This window comes from Apteryx rowi, unplaced genomic scaffold (assembly GCF_003343035.1).
Source record: "Apteryx rowi isolate R43461 unplaced genomic scaffold, aptRow1 scaffold_1162, whole genome shotgun sequence".
Taxonomy (NCBI): Eukaryota; Metazoa; Chordata; class Aves; order Apterygiformes; family Apterygidae; genus Apteryx; species Apteryx rowi.
In genome coordinates, this window is record NW_020447378.1 from 101,636 (window position 1) to 107,635 (window position 6,000).

The window sequence follows — 6,000 nt, forward strand, 5'->3', positions numbered from 1 at the left end:
ATGATCTCTGTCATTCCAGTTTGGCCAAATGCAGCTCCTGGGACTTCCTTGGTGTTGTAAGCTCATCTTTAGGGAGTGCAACTCACAGACAAGAGACCCTGGACACATCATATCCATGATCTCAGCAGTAAGGGTGGAGGAAGCCTGTCTGTGATGGCAGTGGGGAGAGCCAGGGTTCCTTTGGAGTCTAGTTCCAGCACTGACTGCGCTACTGTGCATCCCGGGAAGGGGTACTAACACCACCTAGCTCTGCCTGCCTGCCTAGGAGCTGGCTGTAAAACCTCGTTTCTGTGTCTAGCTCAGCAGCCCACAGTTGAGCTACAGCACTATCTTTTAGAAAGACATTTAGTCTTGATTTGGAGCCCTGACATGTTGGAGAGTTTACTGCACCCTTGAGAAGCCTAATTAAATTCCCCTATGAAGAGGTGCATCTTATTTCCTGTTTCAACTGTGCGGACCTGCACTTCCAGCACCTGGATCTTGTTATACCTCTGTCTGTTAGATCAAAGAGCCCTCTACTATCAGACACCTTCTCCCCTTTCAGCTATTTATAAATCCAACTAAAAGGCTTCAAGCTTTACTCTGAGAAACTCTGACTGGAACGCCTAATTCACACATTTTGAGATACGTTTCGCATTCTGCAAACTTTTCTGCACCCTCTGCGCATTTTACATCTCCTTTTTGAAATGTGGATGTCAGAAGCCCAGCTGTGAACCCCCAGGGCTATCGAGAGAGCTCGTCCCCATCCCCACTCCTCGCTACCAGCCAAGGCAGGGCAGCCCTGCTGCCCGCTGAGGCACCAACACAGCCTCTTCTGCCAAACAAAGCTGGCAAGAAATCTGCATGGTATCACTTCAAGAGGCTTCAGTTAACGCACATGTCTACAACCAACAATAACACCACTGCTATTTTAGAGAGGATAATAACATTGTAACAAATATAAATAACACCTGTCAAAATAAATAATAATAATAAAAAACAAACAATAGCAGCAAAGTGGCTATAAGCTCCCTGCATTTGGCTCATCATTTCTGCAAGGCATAAGCCAATTTCATCAGGAAAAAAATGTTCTCAGATGTGCAGTTTATTCCCTCCTTCCCAGCAGCAGCCTCCTCTGAATATTAAGTGCTTGCCACTGTCAGAAACCACATGACGAAAGAAACTCAGCCCTGGTCAGCCAGGGAATTTGGAGCTTTTCAGCAACAAATGGCTGCAGGGAAGATTTTGGATGGGGTCCTGACAGCTAAGGGGTGCAAAAGTCTGTAAATGAATTCACTGTTGGCGATTCTGGTGTCTGAAATAAGTTGTCTGGGAATAAGGACACACTGGTCGCGACCTGCCCTCTGGTGGCAATGGCACCAGGGTGGCCTCGAGCACACCAGGGGGCAGCAGCACCCCGCGGGTGGTGCACCCAGGGCGCCAGCACGCAGGGAAGGCGGGTGGGTGCCTGCCGTGGACATCTCAGACTTCTCCACACACCAGCAGCGCTCCAAAAGACAAGGCAAAGGGGAGGAAGTTGCCCTCTCTCAGGGCCTGGTGCTGCAGGAACATCAGCCTCCATCGCTCGCTCTGGGCCTGCCTCCAAGGCACATGTTCGTTCTCTGGCAAGCCAGAGACAYGGTGAAATTTAAGAGCACAAAGGGACATTAGATCACTTAGCCTGATTTCCTGTCTAACACATGCTGCAAAATTTCACCCCTATATTGAGCTCAGTAATTTCCATTTGACTAACCATAACTCTCAAAGTCATGATTTGACAACATCAAGGTCATACAACCAGAGTCTTCTGCAGTCTCCTCCATGCTGGTGCCTGAGCACCTCCCAGGCTTAAAATGACAAAGCCTTGAGCTTTCCATAGCCAAAGAGTCCAGAGTCACCAGTTCCCGTCATTCCTTTCAAACAAGAATTCCATTAAGCTTCACTGCTTCCCCTTCGGGCTTGTAAGTACCAGAATAACTGTTCATCTGTGTCACCATGAGGTTAACGTGTTCTTGTCCAGGGTCAGCATCAACAGACCTGGGAATCCTAACTCCTACCTCTTCTTTGAAATAATCTGCATATGATTCAGTCAGACAAAGTAAAAGCACGTGAACTTTTTTCCTTTTTCAATTTGACACCCATATGAAAATTTTTTTCATGTTGCTAAAATGGGAAACAAGAGGAAATGTTTCAGTCTTTGGGAAAAAGCAGCATGCCCAGGAAGGCACACATACTATCGCCATCCTGCATTTTTTTGCTGTTGCTGCCAGGTTACCGATTTCACAGTGCTCCAGAGGAAACTGGCACATTAAGTTGGCAGATTCTTCCAGCAGCAATGTCATCTCCAGTGCCACATGTTCTCAGTAATACGGATGTTTGCCTCCACCTAGGGAGGCAGAAAGTGCTGGCATGGCTCCACTTACTTCCAATTTCTGTCCCTTTCAGACTGGATCCCTGGGCACATTTTTTACAACGGCACTGAGAAGTGCTCCTGTTTTTAGCTGGTCCCCTCCTGACTTGGCTGGCTAGGCTCCTCTAGTGGCTGCTACCAGTTACTTGAGAGGGACATGCAAGAAAGCCTGAAATCATTGAGTAACTGGACCTTTATGGAAGATTTCCCCTCCCATCCCATCAGCCGGGGGGGGCATAAGGGAAGAATTACATACTCATACTGCAAAAAGGGAGGTTGGACCCCTAATTCTAGGGCTGTCTGCAAATATTTACACCAGTGGATTTCTGCCAGCCTGCTGGATACCCTGCTCTTGGTGGAGTCAGACATAGACTGCACTGCTACAACATGCAGGAGGGGGAGAGCTTTCCAGGGGTGCTTTGCCACCAAGAAGAACATTTTAATCCCTGATAAAGCTTTCCATCAACAGCTCTGAAAGCATTTCAGAAGGAGTGTCAGTACTTACGGCTGGGAAATGAGATGCAGAGGAGCAAAGAGACTTGCCTACAGTCACTCAGCAGGCTGGCTGCAGAGCCAGGATTCGAGCCAGAGTAACCCAACACTTTGCCCCACTAACTACAGCATCCGGCCTCCCCTGCCATCCCTCGCTGCAGGGCTTTCCCCTCGCTGAACCAAAAGCCCCTGGAGCGCAAAGAGCTAGAGACTTCAGTGACAGTTTTGTTTTCTGAATGTGTCTGTTAAGTGGTTTGGAAAGGGGCAGGGGAAAGAATATTCCCAAGAGAGTAAAGAAAACAGCCAGCACAGGGCTGTGAAGTACTCTGTTATTTACACAACAGCTCCCCGACGTGAATAAATCAGGTAATGCAGTACATATGGGGAAGGAGTCAGCTAAACCATCAGATTCAGAGGGGCATCCACAGGGCAGGACAGGCCAAACAGCTCGGCTGCACCAGGAAATACATGCTCATGCTGGAAATTCGGCAGCTTCATTTGCAGCTGCCCTTCACTGTAGGGGGAGCACAGGCCAGGAGACAGCGAGGGCTACGGGAGCACCGAAGATTTGTGGCTGCTCACCTGGCCGAGCAGACAGCCGAGGGAGGAAGGCGGCATGAACACGCAAGAGCGGTGGGCCCTGTCTGGGCGCACACGCTTGTGCAGCCGTGTGTGAAGGAGGGCAGTGCGCTGGCCACGTCTGTGTCCCGGCAGGAAGATTCCTCAGTGAGGAAGGAGCGGGCATCTGGAGGAAAGACCTCAAAGACTGAGCTGGGAGAGCCAGTGTGGAGCCCAGCTACGCTGATTGCCCAGTGTCCTTCTGCTCTTGGCCATTGCGCAGATGCACAAAACAGGCAGGTGCAGAAAGGTTTACATCTGGTAACCTGGTCTGACCTCACAGCTGACGCTGCTTCAAGCAGGAGACTGGACTAGAGACCTCCTGAGGTCCCTGCCAGCCTGAATTATCTCATGAAACACCTAATCCTTCATGGGAATCCAGCCTAGGTTAGAGTAGGTTCCCTTAGCAAGGCTGGGGGTGGGAGGAAAGCTGGGCAGATCAGAAAGATCTAAAACAACTGGGCCCCTACCTGCCTGAGAGCCTTCTGCCCAAAATATTTTGGRGTCTATTTGCACACCACTAAGGATTATGATTTGTTTTTCATTGGTTTCTTTCCTGCTGAATGTTATGGCTGGCATATTATGAGGAGAAAATGCCACCTCACTCAGTACTCTGATGCACATGATAATTCATCAGCAAAAGCACCTGTCCACACTTATTTCCTCATTTACTTGTTCCCTGGATTTGCTACAAGAGTGACTGCAGATTGGTTGAACTGACGGCGCACCGAGACTGAGGAGCGCAGCGCTCCCCGTGGTACCACGCATGGTACCTACAAGTCATGTTCCACCGTGGCTCCTACGGACATTTCCGGCTCAGCTTGAGCCTGTCTTTTCACTACAGGCAGCAACACTGTGCTGGAGTTTTTAGTCCAGAATTGCCAAGTTCTTACTCRTCTTCCCATCCAAACAATTTGGGTCAGGCATGTGTCAAGAGTTAACCAGCAGAGTTCAAACTACCAACGTTAAGCACTCTCAGCTCCCATCTTTCAGCTTCATCTGCAACATTAGCTTATTCCCTAGGGTCAAGACCCCCAGAAGTTCCTCAGCTGGAAGCCACAAGGTCTCAGCACCTCCATGAACCCAGCCTCACATCTCCTCTCACCGTGCTAAGGGGCAGAAAGGCTGCCACGCCTCCGCCGCAGAAGTGCTGGGCAGAGGCAGGCATCCCCGCCGCGGCATGGGCTGGAGCGGTGACTGCCTCGCGGTTTGGCAGGATTCTGACACCCTGGGAATTCACGTACGCAAACTGCAGCGAGATCCCCCGTCAGTACCAGCCCCTTCATACACAACCATTTCAAGGTACTTCCAAGGTTTTCAGTGCAATTACATTCTACCAGCCCTCTGCCAACACTTTTGCACGTCCCTGAGCCCATAAGGCATAAGATTGCACTCTCTTTCTGGCAGTTTTTCAGTCTATGAAACTAAGTTGCCTCCTACCTTTGATGATCAAGAAATTTGCTTCTGCAGACATGTTTGCTTTGAACAATCCAGCCTCCTTCCGCCGCCGCCTCCTCCTTGCTTTCCCTATCTGCTGCTGATTTTGCTGCTATTGCTGATGAAAAGCCAGTGATGTGTGGAAGCCGTGTTGCTATCCAAACCAAATGAGATCAGGACCTTTAATTTCCAGCGTGGCAGCTGTTGTTTACATCGATTTTTTTTTTCCTCTCAGAGGCACTTATTGGTCCTTACTATGTTCTCTCTCTCCCACACACGTACTTAAACAGGAAGCAAGGGGTGGGAGTTGTAGTGTGGGGGTTTCCTGTTCTGTCGTTTCAGAAACACGTAACCGACACCAAAGCTTTGATCAAAAGATCTAAACACTCAAGCTGGTACACTGAGGTTCAGCTAAAAGTACATATTGCTTACAACAGGAAAACCTGAAACGTTCCCACAGTTACAGGGCTCTTGGCACATGGTTGGTACCTTTCATGCTTTTTTAGGAAAAAAGTTTTGAATGGAAACACAGACTATGCTAGACCAACAGGAAAGCCACTGACAACAGGTTTTGTTTTCCTAGCTGTCTTTCACAGACCCTTTAGAAGCAGTTGAAGGCTCATCCCCCAAAGTACCCAGACAAGAAGTGGGAAACCACAGACTCCAATGCATCTCCGGAGATAAAGAGGTGTTCTTTTGAACTTCAGAACAAGGCGCTCTTCTGAACTTTAGACCCCGGCCCCCAGGCCGTATCTGGCGGGGCCACAGGCTGCAGCCGGCGCTCAGGGCCCATGTGTGAGAGCAGTGGCTGCGTCACGCGGGCGGGCTCGGCGGCGCCCGCAGCTGCATGGGGGGGGTGCAAGCACGCAGGTGTGCGGCACGCAGGGGACCGCGGGCCGCCGAGGCTCCCGCCCTGCAGGAGGCCGGGGCGGGCCGGTCACGCAGGGCCGCACGGGAACTCCGGGAGGGCAGTGGCGACACGGGCCCAGGGGACCCCCATGGTCCCCGGGGCCGCCACCGGCCCGGCTCCCGGTGCGGCCTCTCTGCGCACTCAGGCAGGCTGC

General features: G+C 50.8%; 1 protein-coding gene across 1 annotated transcript in view; it reads right to left on the reverse strand.

Annotated features, from left to right (window-relative positions):
• Positions 1 to 5,189, reverse strand: part of CCND3 (cyclin D3) — a 49,362-nt gene extending 44,173 nt beyond the window's left edge. Inside the window, exon 1 of the mRNA XM_026081332.1 lies at positions 4,940 to 5,189. The gene's annotated coding sequence lies outside the window, so the exon portion shown is untranslated. The remainder of the gene's footprint in view (positions 1 to 4,939) is intronic.
• Between the last annotated feature and the right edge of the window lie 811 nt (positions 5,190 to 6,000).